Source organism: Neopsephotus bourkii, unplaced genomic scaffold, assembly GCF_033783945.1.
Source record: "Neopsephotus bourkii isolate Nb327-2 ecotype Australia unplaced genomic scaffold, CSIRO-AGI_Nbou_v1 NB_1016, whole genome shotgun sequence".
Classification (NCBI taxonomy): domain Eukaryota; kingdom Metazoa; phylum Chordata; class Aves; order Psittaciformes; family Psittacidae; genus Neopsephotus; species Neopsephotus bourkii.
In genome coordinates, this window is record NW_026901505.1 from 3,443,539 (window position 1) to 3,465,633 (window position 22,095).

The window sequence follows — 22,095 nt, forward strand, 5'->3', positions numbered from 1 at the left end:
ATTTCAAAACACACTATTCTGTCCACTTTGATTTATTTTTATTGAAATACAAATCAAACTCAAAGCCCAAGGGAAGGGGGATTTATTTGTATTTTTTTTTTAGCCTGTGGCAGAGAAACAATTTTAATTTATTTTAAATGTTTTCTGCACTCCTTTGTTCTTGTTCAGTCAAAACATATATGGATTTCAATGAGTTTTGTTCAACCAAGGAATAACTGAGAATTGCAAAATAAGATTTCATTATTTTTCTTACTGTGTAGCTCTGTAAATCCCCCCCCGATGCTGAGACAAAGTCAAGAAACTGCCCTACATCCATGTTTACACGGAAACCTACATGCTTGTGGAAAATGAGGAAGCCTAAGGGGAGAAGTTCTTTGATAACTACATGACAAGCAGAGGATGCTAGTGGCTGGCGGGCCTCTTTGCTCCAGGGAAATGCCAAAGGCCTTCAAGCAGTTGGCTCCAGGCTATTTTTGGCATCTGCATTGGGTACAAAAGCAGCCAATGTCAAGTGCCTGAGCTACTTATAGGTGAAGAGTGTACTTAGATGTTTAGCATCAAACCCCAAACTTCCCTGTGATCCTAGCAAAAGGAGGTGTCAGAAATAGATGCAATTTGGACATATATTTTCATTTTAACAAACTATCATTTCCAAGGGGGGAAAAACACTATGAATTCCTGATCAGCACAGTTGACTCAGCTGGATTTCAGACAAGACTCTAGGAGCCCAAGGGCTGATCACCAAACTGGAAGTGTGCTTCCCTCAGTGACACTGGGAGGCTGCTGTAGTAGTTAGCAAGGTCAGAGCATACGTTTTTACTTGCTGTGGTTCAGGATGAAACTCTCCCTTGTCATTAGATCTCCTAGGGGTTTGCTGATGTTCAATGTCTTCCAAGATGCTGTTGCTCTGGTAGAAAAAGGATTAGTTTTGCAGTCAAAAGCTCCCAAGGTTCTTGAAGCAAATATTGCTTGAATGCCACCAGATCCTAACTCTAAGCAGCTTTGCATTATGTTGCAATAGATGAAATGTAAAACGGCAGAAGATTCCCATGTATTTGAGGCAAAAAAAGTAATGCTTTTTAAATACCTTTTTCTCCTCTGCTTCTTTTCTGAGACAAAAGATTACCGTATATCACATTTGACTTTATAGGCAAATAGAATAATGGTGCTTATGCCCACTGCCTGTATTTCTTATTCCTGTGTATTGCTTCCACCAATAGGTTAGAAACAGAAGAATGAATATGCCAAAAATAACTTATTCACCTCTGCTACCACAAGTATTTTCCTAAATTGCCAATCTCCTCCGCATCTTTTCTTGCCTCTCTTCACCTGACTTGTCTGAATACATATGGGGGCTGAGAGAAAAATCTGCTTTCCTCATCAGCATATTCTCTGCATATAGAGAACATTGAACACTTCTCAGATTAATTAGTATTTTTAGCACAAAGGAGAATGATAGTTCTCTTCAGCTGTGGATGGAATAGGAATTAGGTAATTGCCTAATTAGGAATGAAGGGATAGGAATTTAGGGAATTATACTAAAGACTTTATTTTTGCCTGTTGAAGTCTAGTGTTTCTTGTTATCATCCTTAATTCCTTTCTAATGTCTTGTCCCCTGACAAAACACCTGTTACCTGAGAAAAGATTTCCTGAGCAAGAGAGTACTGTGTTTAGATATGGTAAATGTTGAGTGCAGGGGTGTTAATTCCTACATGCACAAATTGGTGCTTTCTGTGTCTCCCTTCTAATTGCTTCTGTAAGGAAAATACAAATACCCTACAGGCTATGCACTGGTAGGAAAATATTTGTATTTGAGTGTGCACTGGTATGTTGTGTGTGTGAAAGGACTCATGCTTTGTTTTATGAAGTGCTGTGCCTATGTACTCGGTGGTCAGTACGCAAGCAGGAATGTGCAGGGAAGATTAGCAGCCAAAGCACATGATCTCTGAGGAAAAGGAATGGCAAAGTCTGAGTGGAAATTTACAGCTGCAGCTGGAGACACTTGAACTGTATCAGAGTAACCTCAATAACTCTGCTTTCTGGAAGATGCTGCGAAGGACTAGCCCATTTCTTCTTTCTAATGAATAATGGAAAAGGCACTCCAACATTACTAATTAGGAAAGATTTTATTCTAGTAGACTTTAATACAGAATATTAATAAGCATCAACTTGAACAACATTTCAGGAGCATGGAGATGTGCAGAGAAGCTTAACGTGCAGGGCTCTGGTGAAAGCTGCCAACAAAGGAGGTGGAAAAACTGTCCAAAGTACTGCATGGAAAAGAGGCGTCTCTTGCGCAGACCCCAGTTAAGCTCCAGGGAGAGGTCCCGAGTTTCTTCTCAGAAGACCTAATCCTATAAAGATAGAAGGAAATTTTGCACCTTATTTCCCAAGGAGTGGGCATCCCAACACATTCTGTTAGATCCTTGTATGCTGTATTTCTCACAGGCCTTGTATCTGCACTTGCACCTTAGATCATTGAGATGCAGAGAGAAGAGAGAACTCCTCTGTTTAAAGATAAAGTTGACAAAAATTGACAGTTCTGACTTCTGTTTTCAAGCTGATCAGTAGCTGAGAGCTGTGCTCTACTGCTTTGTGAGTGCTCGTTATCAAACCTCAGCCCAGGAATTTGTCCACAGGTGGAGTACCCCAGCTTTTGCTGTATCTTCCATTAGTAGTAGTACATCCAGCACCGGAAAATTCCACTAGCACCTAAAATACTGCAGTGAAAGCCATGATAAAACTTGAGGTAAAAGCAAGTTCCAGCTTTGCAGAGTAAGCAACTCTGTTTACTAATTATGCCCACTGAGGTTTCAGATGAGAAAGTTCTTCACAAGAAGTAGTGTGATTCCAGGAAGTTCTCTTTGCAGGTCTGCTGACTGGTGCTTCAGTGCGATTTGAAAGAAGTATATTTGGAAGAGATGAGAACAGGGGTAAATTTGTCCTGTGCTAAGCAGCTGATGTCCATGCGATTGGGACTCTAGATGAGGTGTCTAGTGCATTTGGCCTTTTTAGGATATATGCAGCAAGATGATTGCTGACCTGTCAGGCCTTAGGGAATTCACAATGAAGTTGGTTGAGCATCCTCTTTCATCCAGCTCTGTGGCTACCATCACACAGTTGCATTGCATTGACTGTTCTGTCTGAATCAGAGGCTGTTTTAGTAAGAGATAAGTAGTCAGTTTCCTGAAGTGGGTGGGAATGTAACCTATAACTGACTGTATGTAAAGGGAATTGCCTTTGCCTTAGGAAAAAAAAATGTTTTCATTAAGAAGCACTTACAAGAGTGTATCTGCTAGTGCACATTATAGATCAGACTAAGAATACTGAGCTATGTACTGGAAGATCCTTTGGAGAGAGCTTTTAATTTGCAGAGGTGGATTCATCTTGTATGACAGCTCATTAGATCTAATATTGGACTGCCTTAGCTATCACTGGAGAAGATTCTCCTGTGAAACAGCTCAGCTTAATCAAACACGGACCTCTGAAATGGGCCAGATGTGTCTGCCTGCCCCAATCAAATTTGTAGATGTCTAAAATTAGATGAGTCCCTACACTATGTGTATCTATACTGCCTCACAGTTGCTGCTGTTAATAACTTGGGATCAAGGTGCCCTTGGTCCTACTTATTCTGCATTTATAAATAAATATTCGGTGTGTCAGTGACTCAGACCCATTGATTGAGGTAGTTATCTGAGGTTTGAATTGATTTCTTATCCCTGGCCAGTAAATGTTTTTCTAAGACCTGCCAATTGTCTACTGCTTAGGAAGCTCATCAAAATGTCAGGCTTAGTTTGAGTCCTGGCCAGATTGACAGCAGTTACATCTAGTCCCACATTCTGCATATGACCCAGGGAGATGCAGTCATGAAAATATCTGGAAATTCATTTAGATTTAAAAGATATCCCACCTAATAAACTATCATGAATAACTGCTTTTTGTTCACATGTGCTCCTAGCAAGAATCTTTCCTGAGCCTGAACAACTTCAGATAATAGGCTTCATTGGAAATGGGCCAGAGATTTTTCTCCACTGGAGATCACGCTTCTGTGCGTCACTGCTGTTCACTTATTGTAAACTGAACCCAAAAACTCTTTATATGAAAAAATGGGGGAAGAAAGTTTGTGGTCATTATGTGAGTTTTCTTTTTGATGCAAGCCTTAATCTTATTGAATAGCTGCCCATCACTGCACTATCAAGTTTAATGATGAAGAAAGGAACAGAAATGTGCTTTTGGCTGGTTTCCTTATCTAAAGGCTGTGATCTTTGTCAAAAAGACTGACAAAGCTTGCATTCATGGGATTTATTTATGCACGCTGATATGTACAGTCTGGGGACAGGCTTCTTCTAATGCTACTTTCTTGGAGACAGTTGTCAGCACTGTTCAGAGAAAGGTGCTGCTGTGGACTTCAATACTCTGACATGCTGTCCATCTTGTCATCTTGAATAGTCCTCTCCTGAATTAGCTGGTACAGCTAGGGGCCTATACTTTTATGTCTGTACTGTGGTCCCTCAAAGGGAAGAAGTGACCGCTTCCAAGCAGAAGTTTTTGTTGCAGCTGTTGTCCTAATACTGTTCTAAAACCTAGTGCTGTTTCAAGCTGGCCATCATAACCCAGAGGTCTAAGGCTAAAAGGAGTCAACATCAGCCTGACACCTTGTTTCAGGATCACTGGATTTAAAAAATAAGACGACCAGGAAATAAGAGGGCGCATAAATAAACCAAACAAGGGCAAGTCAGTCACCTTGGAAGGTTCCTTCCCATTGAGCAATTTGTTTGAAATGGTTAGACTTCTAACGACATCTGGTAAGTTATTTCTCATCTTACTGTTTACAGAAGAGCATCACTAAATTGCAGCATAGTCTGCCTTTAAAAATCCTTGGGAGTGGCAGCTGCCCACAGTTACTTGCAAAACCATGTAGTCCCATCCAGAACTTAATGTGTCTGTCTATAGACAGGGCTAGTTGAGGCTAGTTAACTGCTAAACAGGTGGGCAATCTCCAGGCTATTGGATGGAAAGACTGACGAAAGAAAAGTTATATGCTGTGAGAAGGGATGCTTTGGGTCTAAAGCGAAAGGGATTTTCTGATTAACTTGCAAACCAGTGACTTCCCCATTAAGACTTCAAACTTTGCTCAATACCACCTAAATAAATTTGTGTCAACCTTAATATGCATGAATAAACACAAAAGAAAGGTCTTTCCCTGAAGCATGACAACGACTTAATATCTTCATTTTGCTATTAAAGATGAGACTAAACTCCCCTATCTCCCTTGATTACCCTCTCCCCTAAGGTTTATAATGTATCTGCTAGCAGTAGTTGTAGTTGAGCTAATGAAACCCACCAGCAGAAACTCCAAACCAAATCACCCTCGCTAAGCTACCCTGTGATATTTCAAGGCCCTTGAATATTGATCTGCTAAATATGCATGATACTTCTCATAACAGCTGCCATCAGAAGTAAGCTATTGCTAATGGAGACAGAATTCATTACTTCTAGCCCATAATGATTCGACTGCAGGCCAACGCCACTGCTGTGCACAAAGCTACTTGCTTTCAGCATGGCCATTAGGAGTGACGTGGCTCCATGTTGGCAAGGCACAGTGGTTTCTGAAACAGCACCATGACATACCACTCAAAATATAAATTCATTGACCTAAATTGGTTAGATACCAAATTGAGTAGCTTTGGAAAAGGAGCAGGAAGGCAGATAAGGGTTTTATTATGATACTGTGGAAACAAATTGAATTCAATCTCAGCAGGTACCACTAGATGTAATGGGCTGGGTTGTTTTGTTTATTTTGCTGGAGGGAAGTGCTTTACCCTCACTGGTCATTAATCAGGTTTAAAGAGCCCATTTTATTAGTTACTCTGTTACACAGATTTTCCCCTCTTGCAGGGTATTTTAAATAATATGAATCTACATTCAACTTGGAAACATTGAAACACTTGGCAGAGAAATTTCAAATAAGTGCATGAAAGGATATAAAAAGTAGGATCAATTTAACTGGAAAATGCATTACCCATATAAGTCCTAAATAACTGATGAGTGTGGAAAGGCTGATAAAAACAAACTAATCAATAGACTTAATTAACTGGGTGGCAGTGTGGTCTAGCAGAAAGACCACAAGGATGGGAACAAATCCCCTTGTGATTTCAGCCTGTACTTCAGGACTGAATAACAGGTATTTAGGCTTCAGTTTCTTTTTAGAGCTGTCTGAAGGATTTAGGTGTTCACATCAATAGGGCTTAGATCCTTAGATGCCTTCTCTTTTTCTGCAACCACAGATAAGAACATCACTTAATCATAATGCTTAGAAGTGTGCTCCAAGCAGGTAGTGAAAAATCAAAGGCTTCAATGGTTGAGGATATAACCTGTGTTCTGGTGAAGGTAATGGTAAGCCCATGCCTCCCCATTAGCAGGACCATGATGTAGTTCTGTCTTCAGCTCTGCAAAATTAATTTTCAAAAGTACTGTTCATCAGTTCATAATTTTCACGAAGAAATGCAGGGAAATTGCAGGGAAATTGTGGTATCTTGCAGGATATAGCGCATACACCACTTGTAAAAGCCCTCCTTAGGTGAAGCTTGTTCTGCATTTCATCTCCCTGAACATGTCCGGTTTCTATAAGGCTGTCAAGGCAGTACTAAATAAATGAAAATCTCCCCCAACTAAAGCCTGTCCTGCATCAACAGAACTCGTTGCATCCCAGCCATGAGACTGCTTTTGGGGAGTGCAGAGATATACAGGGGAGGTGGCATCGCAGTGAAGCGAGAAGCTGCAAGAGACTTGCCTATTAAATTGACTGGTTTGGGGGGGTGGTTTTTGGGTTGTTTTTTTTTTTTTGTGAGTTTAAATTTTCATCTGGATTTTAAACCCTTTGCAGCTTTAGGCGTCAGCTTCCAGGGAGCATAAAAGCATGACCTGTAGTAGTAGTACACTTGAGAACCAGACTAGTGGAAGATCTCATCTACTAAGCCCTGTTCTATGTATCTATCCTTTCAATCCAACTTTTTAAAGGAGTCCTGTTTCCTCACCTTCAATAAATCCATTTCCATAGTGCTTTATTCTTCATGCTGTGTTTATTCAGCTTGGCTGAAAATGCAATTTCCCCAGAGCTGAGATCACGGCTTAAGGTCTAACTCTGGGCAAATCTGTAGTGCTATCATGTCTTCAAATAGATCTCAAAGTGCATATATGGATCCAAGGTCTGGCAGAGGCTGTGACTGAGCCTATAAAGCAGCAGACAATTTGCAAGCCTGGCGGCAGATTACTCCTACATTAATCACCCCAAGACACCGCTTCTACAGTTTAAGTTCTGTGTATAAGTGTCAGTCCTTTTGCATCCTGGAGTTTTTTTTTTTTTGTCAGTCCTTTGCACTATAAAATAATTCATAATCATCTCTGCAACTTCTCTAATCTGACACCAGTTGCCTGATTTTGCTGGGGGGATGGACAGTGGGATTGAGTGTGCCTCAGTGAGTTTGCAGATGACACCAAGCTGTGTGGCTCAGTTAATATGCTGGAGGAAAGGGATGTCATCCGTGCTTGAAAGGTAGGCCAACGCCAGCCTCATGAAGTTCAGTAAAGCCAAGTGAAAGGTCCTGCACCTGGGTTGGGGCACTCCCAGGCACAGCTACAGGCTGGGTGGAGAAGAGATTCAGAGTAGCCCTAAGGAGAAGTCATGGGCCACAAGCTGTGGGTCCAGTCACTCAGTGCTGGGTTCAGTAAGGCTGAGCAGCAAAATTATTGAGCTTTACAAGCAACAGAAGCCCATGGACCTGAAAGCCCGGAGCCAAGCACCTGCTGCAGTAAGAGATCTCACATATCTACAGGCAGTACTCAAATTTATAGGCAAAACTAGCTCAGGCAATGGGTCAGAGACCAATGGCTTGGTCTTTTAGGCTTGACAAATACTCAATAAATACCTGGTGTTGGAGCAAGTAACTAGAATCAGGCTTGCGAAGAGATGGAGTACCCTTTCTTTGAAGCACAATGGGTCTGATGTGACAACATTCATGTCACATGAGACTGGCTGACACTGCATTACATGTTTGTGGCTGTATTGTAGAGCAAGTCAGAATTTTCTAGATTTTTAGAAGTTGACTTTCATTGAGATTGTGCTGTGATAACTTTTAAGCTAAACCGTCTGATCCATTGCAGATTCTTGTTGCTGCAGGGAGTGTAAGAAACTGGCTGTAAATGCCACGGAGTCTGACTTATGTCTGCTGAAAGTGACTAGAAAGATGGGTCATGTTGTACCTTGGGTAAATTCTTGGGCAAATTCTTCGGCTTGTCTAATATGCTACCAAGTTTATGACTTCTGCTTGTAGCTGTGCCTTAAACTGTTGGCTTTCTACATGGGATGACAGCTTGCCTTACAGGTGGCAATTCAGTAATTTGCTTTCATTTTTGAGCCCTTTGACTGTGAAATGCACCACCTCAAAACCCAGAGATGACACAAATTCAGATTCTGCTTTCTGGCAGTGTATTTGTACACTGATTAACCTCACAAATGCAGTTTACACTGATTTGAGTTGAGACATATCAGATAATCTAGAGTCATGGCCTAAGAGCTCCCTTAAACTATCGAAAACTCCAGCAGTGGAGTCTTTCTACCATAGATCTGGATGCCCAATACAGTACAATAAATCCATCAGTTTGCTCCATGTTAAACTATGCCTAATCTCTGTTGCTAGCCAGTAATTTAGACACCAATTTGTGACTTTTCGCATACATAAATGAAGGCTGATTAGTGTGATCAAGGCTGCAGGAAGATGGCTGGTATGAATGGATTGTGTTCCTCAAAGCTCTGTAATGTTCCTTCCTCTGACAGTTATTAAACCTAAATGGGGGGACAACTGCATCTATGACTGATTCCTTCAAAGCAGGCGATAGCTTTTAGAGTGTCTACTATGCAGAAGGGAAAAGACTGTCCCTTCAAACCCAGCTTGTTTTGGCACTGAAAGTTCTCATCTGGGTCTTCAAATGAGATTTTCTGAAAGAGTGTCTGTGCCATAAAGCAAAAGGGTTCAAGCACATTTTCAAGTCTAAAAGCAATGGCTGCAGAGACATGCAGTTGTACCACCCATGGGGAACCTCATGGGACTGGTTTGGGACACCAGACAGTGGGTGTCCTGGTGTCACTGCAGGCAGACACTGGTGTTCCTGAGGGTATATGGGGACACCGCACACCTGGCAGCTTAGTAATATTAGTTCATCATTAAGCTGCTTGGTGGGATGTCAAGTTAGCTGGAACATGATGTCCTGAGTTGCTGCTTGTGGCAATTCAGAGGTGCACAGCTTTGTTTAAAGATTGTAAGGGCTGTAACACTCTGGTTGTAAGTAGATACTGAACATCACTGTAAGGAAATGTTGTTACCACAGCTAGCACCTTATCAAAAGGATTTATGTTTTTTTGGCATGGAAGTTTACACAACCTAAGGAGTTTAACCTGGCTTTTATTAACATTTCTCTGAAGTGGAGTTTCTGGTGTTGCACACACAAAGATGGGAAAATGTATGTGCTCTTGGTTTTCCTAAGTGCTTGCTTATATTCTAGGCCTTACTGATAGTCACAATCTCTCCAGCCCATATCTTTGTCCACTTCTCTGTGCCTGATAAGCCTTATGTTTCTAGACCAGGCTGCCCAGTGTGCCAAAGCTGCTCCTTGCATGCAAGCGGAAGGTGACATCTGCCAGCTTCCAATTAATGAGCATACTTAGTGAATTAAAGGATGTTGCCAGGCTAAGGCTGATTTTTGGATTCACAGTGTCTGTGCCCTTCACAGGGAACAGATGAGCAAGGCCTGCTCTATGTTTAGGTTGGCTAAAGGTGAAGAGAGACCTGCAGAGATTCTGGCAGATGCTCAGACATTTATTTTTTGCCAGCTGGTAGATCAAAAAGACCTGTTAAATGGGAGCTTTCAAATCTTGCACATGGGGTTAATCCCATTTGGAGGGGATAAATGAGGGAGGAAGAATCTTTTAATCAGAGGCAGCAGAGCAAAGTGAGCATGGCAATGGGAGTTGCCTTCAAAGGTCGAGAGGACTGCAAAGCTGCACATTGCATGGTCTACTGGTCCCTCCACCTTCCTGGTCTCCATGCAGCAGTTTTGAAGTAAAGCAAAAGGGTCTCAGGAGCTATATTGAACTCTGCCCTCATTGACAGCCAAAGCCCTCTAGCTCCCTTTTCCCTTCTGCTGCAGTGACACTTTGCATGTCCACTTGCCCTGCCCCAGTCTGTACCTGAGTCTAAGGGCAGAAAAAAGCATTTGGTAGAAACTTCGATCATCTTCTCTGAGCTAAAGATCAAAGGTAAATTTGCTTGGAACACTGAACTGTGTATCTTGAAAAAGAACTATATTAGCATCAACAATGGGATTAATTAGTCTCTACTTGAAATCTTTCAAACAAATACACAGCCAGCTCACTGTAATTTCAGCTTTCCTTATTCCTTCCAATCCTGCACCCCCTTTGAAAAAGGTACGCTATTTTCATGTCAACTTGGGCTCTATTTTGAGAAAGGGGAAGGAATAGGTAAGCAGGCTGAGCAACCAGGCTGTGTAAAGCATAGATAACAGAACAAGCTTTCAACAGTCTCCTTTCAAGCTTTTGTGGAAGCCAGAGATAACAGCTGAGCAAACTCTTCATAGGAAATTTGTAGCACGCAGGGATGCAGTGTGCTGGTTGCCTGTGATGGGATGTCAGGAGAGGTGCTCCCTGGGTGAATGTGCCCATAATAGACAGGGTTATCTGGTCAGCTTTACCTCTGTTTGGATTCTTTCCCCCGAGTGGTTTCCCAAATGCAATTTCTTCAGACTTTACTTACGCATGTCCTTCATCAACAGACTACAGCAGTGCTCTAAAATAGATCCTGAACTATATATTAACTATTTTATAGACAAAATTTCAATCAACCTGAGTGTCTGTGTAAATCCACAGTTTTCTCCCCAGTTTTTTTTAGGGCTTGTGATGAAATCTGTCTTTCATTGAAAGCACTTTCACTCCTGAGTGTTCTTTGATATGCCTGCATGTATGAGGTAGGAGTTTGACACCCAAGTTTTACACACTCCCACACAGAATGAATGTTGTGAACTACAAAATGCACACAGTTGTGTGCAGAATTGTCCCAGTTTTTACTGGGAAATACAGGAAATATTTTACTGGGAAATCCTGTGAAATACAGGAGTTCATGTCTGAATGTGCAATATGAAGTGTAGTATTTTCTGTTATCTTCATCCAGGCAATAAATATGAAGAACAGAGGCAGGGGTATATGTTTTTTGGGAGGGAAGGAGTGGGGAGAAGGAAGCGATCTGGGAGGTGTCTTTCCTATCTCAAAAAAGCCTATTTACGAAACATTTGACTTCCCCCCTCAAAATGCACCTTCCCATGTGACCTATATAATAAGCAGAGGAATAGCACAATGGATGCTCATCTCCAGAGACATGTGTTCAAATCTTAGCTTCAAATCACAAATTAAAAAAATCTTGTTTATGTTATTCTAGTACTCATGTGTGCTTCATGAAACAGCAGATGATTCACAGTCTGTTTAAGCAGCCCTTCCACGCGCAATGAAGTAGGGCAGTATTAGGGCAGGCATGATAAGGTTTGCTAGTCCACTGGCAGAGCTAGTGCTATTTACTTGATGATAGACCCTTGTCATGGATAAACAGTTTTCTATTGCTTTTGTAGGCTAATACTACAGCTTTTCCTTCAGCCATTTTTTCATGCAACCTGAAAGACCTTAATGTCTTTAAGCCCTCCTTCCTTTTTAAGAGAAAAACAAAGGAAATATCAAGTCCAAAAAGCTGGACCTTCAGAAAGATAGAAATACCTTTCCCTCCTATAGCAGTGACCTTTGCTATTTTGAGTGGCATCGACACTGAACTTGGTCTTGCAACATTTAAATATTTGTGGCTTAAGGATGAAGATAGGTATAATTCTGTGGCACTGTTCTACCAAAATGCAAGCACAAACAAGTTTATCCCTATTAGATAAATCACTTGCATTCATTCTTAAGTGCTTTGTTTAATGAGCCCTAATCACTTCGCAAAAGTTTCCTGTGTATATTTGGGTAAGCCAAAAATAAATCCAATGTGTCTGGATTCTTAACTGTATCTCCCAGCAGATACTGCCTTTTTGTTCGTTTGCCCTAAAGCTGGTGTTTTGAGAGTACTGTATTTCTTGCTACTGACTCTCTGCTAGTTTTCCAGTGTGTGTTTAATAACTGACCATAGAATAACATATGACATCAGTTCAGCACAGTCAGTTCTATACCCCATAAAATACCAGACTCCTGTTTACAGTATGGAAGTAGTAATCTCATAACCCTGAATGCTGGAGAAAGCAAAGGAAGCAGAAAGGCAGTAAAACGTCTAAAACAACCCTGAAACTATATGCCCTTGCTGCTCAGATGCACATGAGCAGCTTGTGTGAACCAGGTGTCACTCAGGTGTCTGGATTTGATCTCTGCTCCAAGATCTGTCCAGAGAGACTCCATATGCATAATATAAAGATTTAAAAGGATTTGTTTATATTGAATTTTAAATACTTAGTGTGGAAAGGTCATAACCATGACAGAGCTTACAAACTTGATAAAAATGTCTTGTACAGACCAGCTGAGTGATTAAAACATGCTGAGCCCTCTAAAGAAGATACTGTACCCAAGCTCTGAAACTTGAGGAGCATCTTGGCTTCTCTGCAAAAGGGAACAAGTCTGTTAACTTCTGCACTGAACTTGTCTGCTATCCCAGGGAAGCCTCTTTTTATCTTGTCAGTTCAAAGTTACTTTATGTGAAAGGCAGGCAGATCCAGGAGGAGGAGGAAGCAAATGAAGTGATATAAAGAGTATGGGTGATATAATTCAAAGGGCAGGCTAAGAGCTCTAGCAGTAAGATTTGTGATGACATGAACTGGGCAGAACTGTCTGTGCTTGTATTGGATCAATCTGCTCTTTGATCCTGATCTGATGTGATGAGAATTTCACCAGTAAGCATGGATAAGAATGAGAGTATCTTAGTGCATAGATTTAAATTAAATCTGGTGGCAAAGGTCAAGTGCGAGCCCCTCTGCAAAGATGACCACAATGGGACCTGAATGATGGGCAGAATGGGGGTTTCTCAGCAGGAACTGAGGAAAACAGGTTTTTGGTCAATCTCTGCTAGTGATGCATTGTTGGCAACAGTTCCCATGTCCTGATGGCAGCCTGGAAAAGCTATGCCAATTCAAATTTTAGCGAGGAAGTCTCCTACTTGACTTCATTAGTGCTTCTGAAACCTGTTTGGAAGCTAGTTGGTGCCATGGAAGCATTTGTGGACTTGAAGCTACTGCAAAGGGATGAAGGTCTTCCAATTTTTCTTTCATTACTGCAGTGCTGATCCAATCTGCAGACTGTGCTGTAAGAGGCTCAGTCCAGTCAACAGCCTCTGAATCTCAAGGTGGCTGAGTGGGCTCGGAGTTGGCTGAAGCACGCTTGGCACCTGGGCCCATGTAGACACGGCTGCCCCATCTAACTTCTTTAGAAAGCAATTTTATTTGCATATATATAAAAAATATTGTGGTTAGTTGGAATGACAGATACTTATTACTTCTCATTTCAAACACAGGACTAATTGTCTGCTGTCCCTAGCAAGCAATTTAAAGAAATGCTGGTGTAGGAAGAATTAGATAATGAAGCTCTTTTCATCTGACATTCACATGTAATTTACTTTTAAATCAACTCCCCTGGGAGGTGGCACAAGCTGTGACAATGCAGAGAATATTTTAATGGTTTTGGCAAGAAGTCAAAGCAGAAAACTTTCTATGTTTCAGTCCCAGGACCCCAGTGGCCAATATTTCAAAACAACAGGGGGCTAAGGGGATGGGATGTTAAATGTGGTGTAGTGAAGTGAGGTCACTGTGATCAAAAGGAGCTGGTTGGGACAGATTTGCACATCTTAAATACCTGCTTATTATGTTCTTTTACTGTTATCAATAAAAAAAATACAAACCATGGAGACAGTACAGGAACAGCTGGCTATTGGTTGGCTCCAATCCCAGCTCTAGGAGAGAAAAAAACAATTCTGTTCATATCAATACCTGAGTTTTTGCTTTAACATCTTTTTTTTATATTAACATACACTCTTAAAGAATCCTACTATAGAAGTCAATGGTCCTTTGTATAGCTGCTTAGGCCAAGATAGGATTTAAGGAGAGTATCTGTTGATATTGAACAGTACCATACAAAAATACAGTCACTTTAGCTGTCTCTATGAGTAGATTACTTTTTCCCATGTTAAGACACTTTAGTGTTGTTCAGATGAGGTGGAATAAAATTGCTACTTCCCAAGCTGAAGGAACAGTAATGCTTAGTAGAAGAATAATCTTGTTTGTCTTTAGACCTTTAAGCATGCCTTGTAGGAGTATGGAAAAGATGAACCCAGTCCTTAGTGAAGACTTTGAGGAGCAAATGCATTTTCTGCAACAGTGCTTGTGTTGGATATTTTCAGTGTCTAAAAGATATTTCACTGAGAAATGGCTGGTCAATTCTAGCTTTTTAACAATTCCTGGTAGTAAAGCACAAACAATGGGAATTAATCCCTAAAACTGTACAATGCCACCTCCCTTTGTTACAGTGATCCATGCAGGCTCTTAAATCAGCCTAATTTAATTCAAGTCTTCCTCTGCAGCTGCTGTTAAATAGAGTCCCTGAAGAGAATATAAGTTTGGAGGCACAAAGGGCAGAACACAGAATGTTTCTTTAATTGTTATTATCCTCCACTTGGAGTCACTAGGGTAGAGGAGTAATTAGGGAATTGTGGTATATTTCAGTAAAAGCACCACTTCCCTCCCTTCCCTTTCCTTTTTTGTGGAAGCCATATTTCAGTTTGTCACATCTATAAGCCTTAGCAAGAAACTCATATGCAATAATCCCAACCTAATCATATCTTAACTAAGCCCTTTCTGCTGAGATTTATGGGCACTGAAAGGGGCAATAGTAAATAACTGTAATAGCAGTACAGTGAGAGATTGGGTCTGTACTTCGTGACTTTTTTAGCGAGCACCCCTTTTGCAGCTGGCCTGGGAATAGTTGGTTCTTTCTTTCCTGCTAGCCAGGTAGTGAAGTTCCCAGTGCATTGCAGTAAACAGAACTGCTTTGGGATGCCCAGAACACATGCGCTGTTTTTAGCACAGTAGGGAAGAGCGCCAGCATCACCCTGAAAGAACAGACTGTACGGAAAGGCTGAAGGGTACAGCTTAACCGGCTGTTCACCATAGGCAGAAAACACACAGGGAACTGGAGGGAGTATGGGGCAGGCAGCCTGATAGATACAGTGTGCAATCATTTGGGCTCAAAGTACAGAGCTGAGATGACCACTCTTCAAAGCGTGGAGGAAAAATGCCTCCATGAGTCTGTATTATCCAGTCTGATTGACTTGAGTGTCAGGTGAGAAATTTATACTGCATTGGCCTCAGAACAATTTATTTTGTTTGGCAATTACAGCTTTGAACCCCCCCCCCCCCTTTTTTTTGTCCAATAACCTCACCTGGAAGTGCACGCTACAGGATACAGAGACTGGGGGGGAGGGGGGGGTGTGTGTGCAGAAAATCAAGGGGTAACGCAGCACATGAAGGGACTGCCACTGACCCTTAGTCTCCCAGGATGAGAAGGAATATAACCATAAATAGATTTTAATACAAATTTTGGCATCATTTAGTTCTACTTGCAGAACATATGCTCTGTGTGCGTCGCTCTAGGCAACTTACCCACGTGGATGTTATTTTATCTTGTCTATAGTGTGCATTAGAAAGGAAGATATCTTGCCATCTGAGAACAACATATAAGGTGCCATTTCACATGGGATGATGGCTGATGCTCACCTGCCAGCATGTAGGTCAAATCATATGAAGGGAATGGCCCAGAGGACTGGGCTGTTTCCACTTACAGGTGTTGCTTACCCATATTCCTGAAACCTAGTTATTTTGTTCCATTTCAGTGGGTGTATGGAAAGGAAAATAAACTACTTGTTTCATTTTCTTTTCCTCCATCAAATCTGAAAAACGTCAGTTATGTTCCCAGAGAGAGTCCTTTCATAACCATTTAATTTGGGGAAAATAGCACATTACAGAACCAAACCAAAAAGTTGCTTGTTTTTGTTTTTTTTTTTTTTTTTTTTTCAAGAATTAATTAGCCTCAGTTTCCCTCACTATTGCCTCCAGCAACAAGCAGATTAGGCAGAACTGCCATGCAATTGCTATGCATTGCTCTTTGGAGCTGCCTGTTGAGCTCATGCTGTCGAAAACTGAACTTTTGATCTTTCACTTGGTAAGAATTAGTGGTTTTCTGCTCTCAGGCTGCACAAGAACTATTCAAAAAGACTGAACTTCTATAGGATCAGTGTGTAGCACTGATAATGCACTATCTCTGGTTTCCCATCTGTTAAATGCTCCTCAGTCTGTGTATCCTGCTCAGTGTTTGAAATTCATTGGATAGAGTTTTGTAGTGAGCAGACTTCAAATCACTGTGGCTTCACTTCTTGAATTTGATTCAAGAAAGGAAGGACAGTTCAAGAAATAAAGACAGCCTCTTATGCTTAAGCGTTTGATACAACAGAAGTCCACTAAATATGTCCAGTGGCATAAAGCCAGATTCTTCTTTACTTGTTATCAGTCCCATCTTAATGTAAAGCACTGGCAGAACCCAAGTGCCTCTTGGCTCCTTGGGGTAAGAACTTCAAGCAGCTTGGACTCACCAGGGCCTTAGTGGGAATATGACCTGTAAGCATGGTTGCACCCTGGCATATTTGAAGGGACATTTCCTTGGGAGGTCATTTTGTTGTGTTGGCATAACAGTGAAGAGTATTGTCTGGAATATGAGAATCTCATATGAGTATTATCTCATTTTTGCCCAGCAGAGCCAAAGAGCTGGGTGAAGTAATGCCATATGAGAAAATTGTCTGAACAGAAAAAAATGCCTCTTTTCAAGACCTGCAGGTTTTATTCTGGAACCCTGCTGCTTGTTTCAGGGATGGCTCTGTTGCTCATCCTTCCTTTGTGGCTTTTCAGCTTTTCTTCTAAGATCTGGTGCAAAGTCAATGGCAATTTTCCTGTTGACTCTGAGGGGGCTTTATATCAGCACTTAATTGATTTACTAGCTCTCTTCCTAAAGCAGCTACACATACACATTATTAGATACACATGATACTTTAAACATGCCCTCAGGTTGCCACATCTAGGTTCCGCAAAACTGAAGGAATTTCATTCAGTCTCCTTTGGCCTGGGAGAGGTTATTTCCTCTCCTAGAGCAATTGAACATTGACTGCGTGTTGTTTTGCTAGTTTTGTTCTGCTTTTATCTGCTACATGTAGCAACCTTACCTGGTAATATTAATCATGGGAAATGTAGAATAACATAAAGATGAAACATGTGCTGGCCTTAATATTTGTCTGGCCAGTAAAGGTGGCTGCAAGCAGACTTCTTTCTTGTAAATTCTCCTTCATGTTGTATACTTAACGATCACAAAACAAACTTTTCTTGTGTATCAGCATCCCCTTTCACTTCTGCTTCTAAAAGCATTAAATTGGTACCGTAGTTTTCTGGGGGTATATTTTACATTTTTACTGTCTTTCCTTCCAAAATCAATAAGCCTTTGCAGCAAAGTCTTATTTCCAAGTGATAAGCGGACAGTGGCTGCAAAGCTGTAATATGCAATTGATGCTTAGGAGTTTTGATAAGGTGGTACATTTTTTTTTTGAGGGAGAGGCAGTGAAATCCTGAAAACCCCAAGGTGATTTTTCTGTCAAGCAACATTTGAGACTCAAAATCTTATAGCAGAACCAAGAGCTTTTGCTGAACATTTGAACTTAATAGGTATTTATTTTTATGCATAAAATGTCCTGTGCAAGTCCTCACTGAATAATAAAATAACTTTTTCATAGCATTAGGTTGCACTGGTAGACAGTGTGCACGATTTCACTATTTAAATCCTTTTTAATGGTGGTTAATCCTTCAGTCTTTGATTCAGTGGGTGACTGCCATTTGTAACACCCTTATGGAGAAGGAGAGGAGAAAGAGAAGGGGTGAGGGGTTAAGGAAAAATGATAGTGTCAGGATAGTGTGAGAAATGCCCTGTGGAGGTGGCAACGTTTCTGCAATTAGCAGTGTGAAAATGGTAGATTGGTTAGCGATCTCCATGCATTATTGCATTATTGCATGCTGTTTCTCCAGCAGAAATGAGAGCTGCCCACTGTGTTCTGTCCAGACACAGGTAGCCTCCTTATTTTTTTTTTCTTTGTTTTGCTTCCCAGATGGTCACTTTATCTGACACACTGGCTTCATTTCAAGCCTGACTGGAAAAGTTGTCCTGGGCGCTCACTGAGCATCAGCAATTCCTTTTCCTCTCCAGCCAACTGCTTGATTGCCATGTCTGAGATGAGATTGCCCCAGCTAATCCCCTGTTTGCGTGGCAGAGCTGGGACTTGTTGATGGCTTCAGGTGTTGAGAGATGGTTGTCCCACACCTATTCTGTCTTTTCTGTATATTACCTTAACCTTTCTCAAGTTTGCCTTCAGCACACTCACACAGAGACAGATGTGGTTGGGCAATAATGTTCCCTCCTGTTCTTGTAGAGAGTTTGGTCTGCCCACATTATCTCCCTGCAAAGAGGGACTTACCTCCTCCTAGAAACAGGGCTGACCATATATAACTGTTTCCATCATGACTTTCCCTGTGCCAGAGCTGAACTTACTTGGAATATATTCTCAGCTCCCCTCTTCCCCCATACCAGCTAACCACCAGCCTCTGCACTCATTACAACCTCTTGATCCTCCCTGCCACAAATCACTACATTGAGTTTTTAGCCCTAAACACAAAGGAGCAATATTGTACCTGCTGCACTCCACTTTGCACCTTTCCCTCAATCTGGAGTGCTTTGAAGCACAGCTAATGAGAATTTAATAATGACACCATCTGGGTGCTAAACTGCATCTTCTCACAATTTGTCCCATAACAGTGCTGGTTTAAGAAGGTGATACATGCACAAATATGCCATAACACAGAATTGCTGCTATAATTTGTTATGCTGGTACAAGAACATCCTAGATTGCTGCTAACTGCTCTTGCTGGTACTGGTGTATCAGCAGATAAGTTACACAAAGAACAGACATCTGAAACTATAGAGAGCAGCTGGCTAGGAAAGGCCTTAGTGAATTTTCAGAAGGGAACAGCAAAGAGCTGCCTCTGGGCCACATTTCATTAGTGAAACATCTCTACAGTAATCACCTGTAGAGAAAACTGCTTTAGCTCAGTCCTTCCTCTGGGAGTACCACCTGGTGCAATATGAGTCTGTTCTATGCCTCCCAATTCCGTTTCCCTGTGCAGCTTTGCAGGGCGGGTCCCAAATTCTCACTGGATTAATTGGGAGAAAGATGATGTGAAATTCAAATTTACCAAAAGATGGGGCTAGAGACCTCCTTCCCCAAGAAAGATGCTGCCCAGCTGGCACCCTGAGTACCTGCCTCTGAGCCCTAAGGCAGCTCTGGAGTCCTGTTTACCAACACTTAGTGCAAGAACGCTTCACATTTTCAAGCTGTCAGGCTTCAAGGAGCTATTATGTTAAAAGACAAGTGTGGGCATCTGTAGAGCCATTGTATTTGTACTTCAGTAAGACAGGACAAGACATATTGGGCCTCCTGGATATATATGTTTAGATTCTGATTTATTCAAGCAGGAGGGGAAAGCATCCTTGTGCATGCTTATTCAGTAGCAGCACAAACCAAAAACTAATTAGGTCAGTTCAGCACGAAGGGGAGCTATAATTTGCTTGCAGCTCAGCCATTAAAGTAAAAACTAGTTTATTATGCTAGATAAAAGCATGCTACTATAATCACCCTGTACAATTAGACCTATATTGCTGCCAAAACAATGTTTTCTTGATTAGTCCCACAGATGCCCAAAGGCAGGTGTCTTGAGGTCTTTTACAGCTCTTCAGTTAGATGCATTCAGAGATGTAGGTGAGAACAGGCCAATAGCTCCTTGTTATCTTGCATTCACAAGGACCCTTGCATACAGTAGATTATTCTTTTGAAAAGAATAAATGTTACTTGTCAGCCCAGCTCCTCCATCTTCAAAGTACCTTAGCAATATTGAAAATTTAGCTGGATTTGTTCTGAAGTTGGTTAGAATTGCTTTCTCCCTGTGTAACATCATTTACCTGGCCAAAGTAGAGATGGATTGACAAAACTGCTGTGTGGAAGAAGGAAGCTTTCTTTATCAGTGCTTTCACAATCTAGATTTTAAAAGTTGACAGCAGGGCTTAATCTCCGAATAAGCAAAGTTAAGCTCCAAACAACTGCAGTTCAACTTAGTTCAGGCTTGTAGTGAAATGTTGCCATATTATAACAAACTAGTAAAGCTAGCAGCTTGAATTTTCAGGGCTGTCCCGCTATGATACGTGCTCTTATATATTCCTAGGTTGTTTGCTCTATATGCAGCCCTTAAAGGTGAGGACATACATAAACCCTTGCAAGATCGGAGTTTGAGTTAGGCCTCCAGCTCCAGTTGTTCTGGGAATTGGGTACCTACAGCTTAAGCTGTTTTCAAAATCCTATCAGTTTCTGTATTCTCTATTAACCTGCTCAGACAAAACTGATAGCAAGATACATTTGCACTGAACTGTTTCTTCCATGATGTAAGTGCTTGCATTCAGAGCAGTGGAGTCATTTTTAATATGGCCACTGTGTTCTTCTACTAGCTGTGAATATCATCAATGTATCATCACAGGAAAGATGGAAAGAGGAGTTGATGTCAGCCTTAATTCTCTATTTCCTGGAGGCTTAAATTGGTTTAAGACCTTTCACACTCCTGGGATGATTTCTGGATTTCAGCCTTCAGGGAGGAGAGGTCAGCATGAGTTTTACAACAAGTAATTTATTTGAAAGAATGCTGTCAGGGTTCATAGACCCACAATTTGAAATATTCTGCTGTTTGCAAAGTTCACATACTTCCTTGTGTGCTGTTTCTAACCAAATCTTTTGGAGCTTGTCTTCCTAAAAATAAATCAGCAGATGCAGCCCAATATGTCTGAGCTTCTCTAAAACATATACTCAGTACATGGTATCTGAGACACATTACTATGAGGAACTGGGAAAACATGTCTTTAAAGTGTTTGTAAGTATCTGAGCATATAAAACCTGCTAATTTGTGAGCCTCCACATTGAAGACTTGATTCAAGACAACCCGATAGTGATTAGCTTGGATCCTGTCTGCACAAGCAATAGATGTGTTTTTTACAGAAGGCTCTCCAATTGCATATGGCTTGGAAGGAGAAGTCACAATATCTTTTCATTTTTATCTGGTAGATTTAGTCCTGTTCATTGGTGGAAAACTGAGGAAGAGAACTCTTACCTGCTATTAAACGTTGGAAGGAAAGACAACATTACATGTCTCATTGGCTGATTAAAGACACAGTTTTGGATGAGAGCTGGTCACTACTCGGGCAAAGAAGCTAGCAAAGCACATGGAAAATTTGGTGATTCCAAGTACGCCAGAAAGGACAATTGCTAAGAACTGAACTCGGAATCAGTGTAGAGAGTAAACTAAAAGCAGGGGCAATTTAGAAATGGATATGAGGTATTCTGTGAGCAGCCTGGGCAGCCTTGTTACCCAAGGCAATCAAGGAAGCAATGGTGTCACAGACAGCAGGATATTCCTTCCTGTGGAAAAGTATGATGTGCCACCACATCTGAGTCTGGAAACAGCTGAAGAAAACTAATCTGACCTTCTGGGACACATAATAAAGGAAGATAACCCCTTAAGGAGGAAAATACATTTAAAAAAAATGCTTTAACAGCATCTGTTGGTAGCAACAGCACTATTTCTAGTGAAAATGTGATAAGCTACAAGATTTAATGTGTATCATCTTTGCACTATGAAGCAGGCTGAGATTGCTTCCAGGGTACAGCAGAGATTTGCACAAATGTGAGAAAAAGCAATGTTGTCTGGGCTTCAAGCTCAATTTCTGCTATTCAGATACAAAAACTATCTAAATCCTATCTCACAGCAGACCAGGACAAGGTCAGTTAATCACAGTGGAGCTGTGGAGCAGTGGAAGGGTTA

The 22,095-nt window shown here is 41.3% G+C and overlaps 1 long non-coding RNA gene across 2 annotated transcripts in view; it reads left to right on the top strand.

Annotated features, from left to right (window-relative positions):
• LOC133215931 (uncharacterized) overlaps positions 1-22,095 on the top strand; it is a 169,644-nt gene that overhangs the window by 93,779 nt on the left and 53,770 nt on the right. For both annotated transcript variants that reach the window (XR_009726517.1, XR_009726516.1), the window contains exon 2: positions 20,732-20,880. This is a non-coding gene — a long non-coding RNA (uncharacterized LOC133215931). The remainder of the gene's footprint in view (positions 1-20,731; positions 20,881-22,095) is intronic.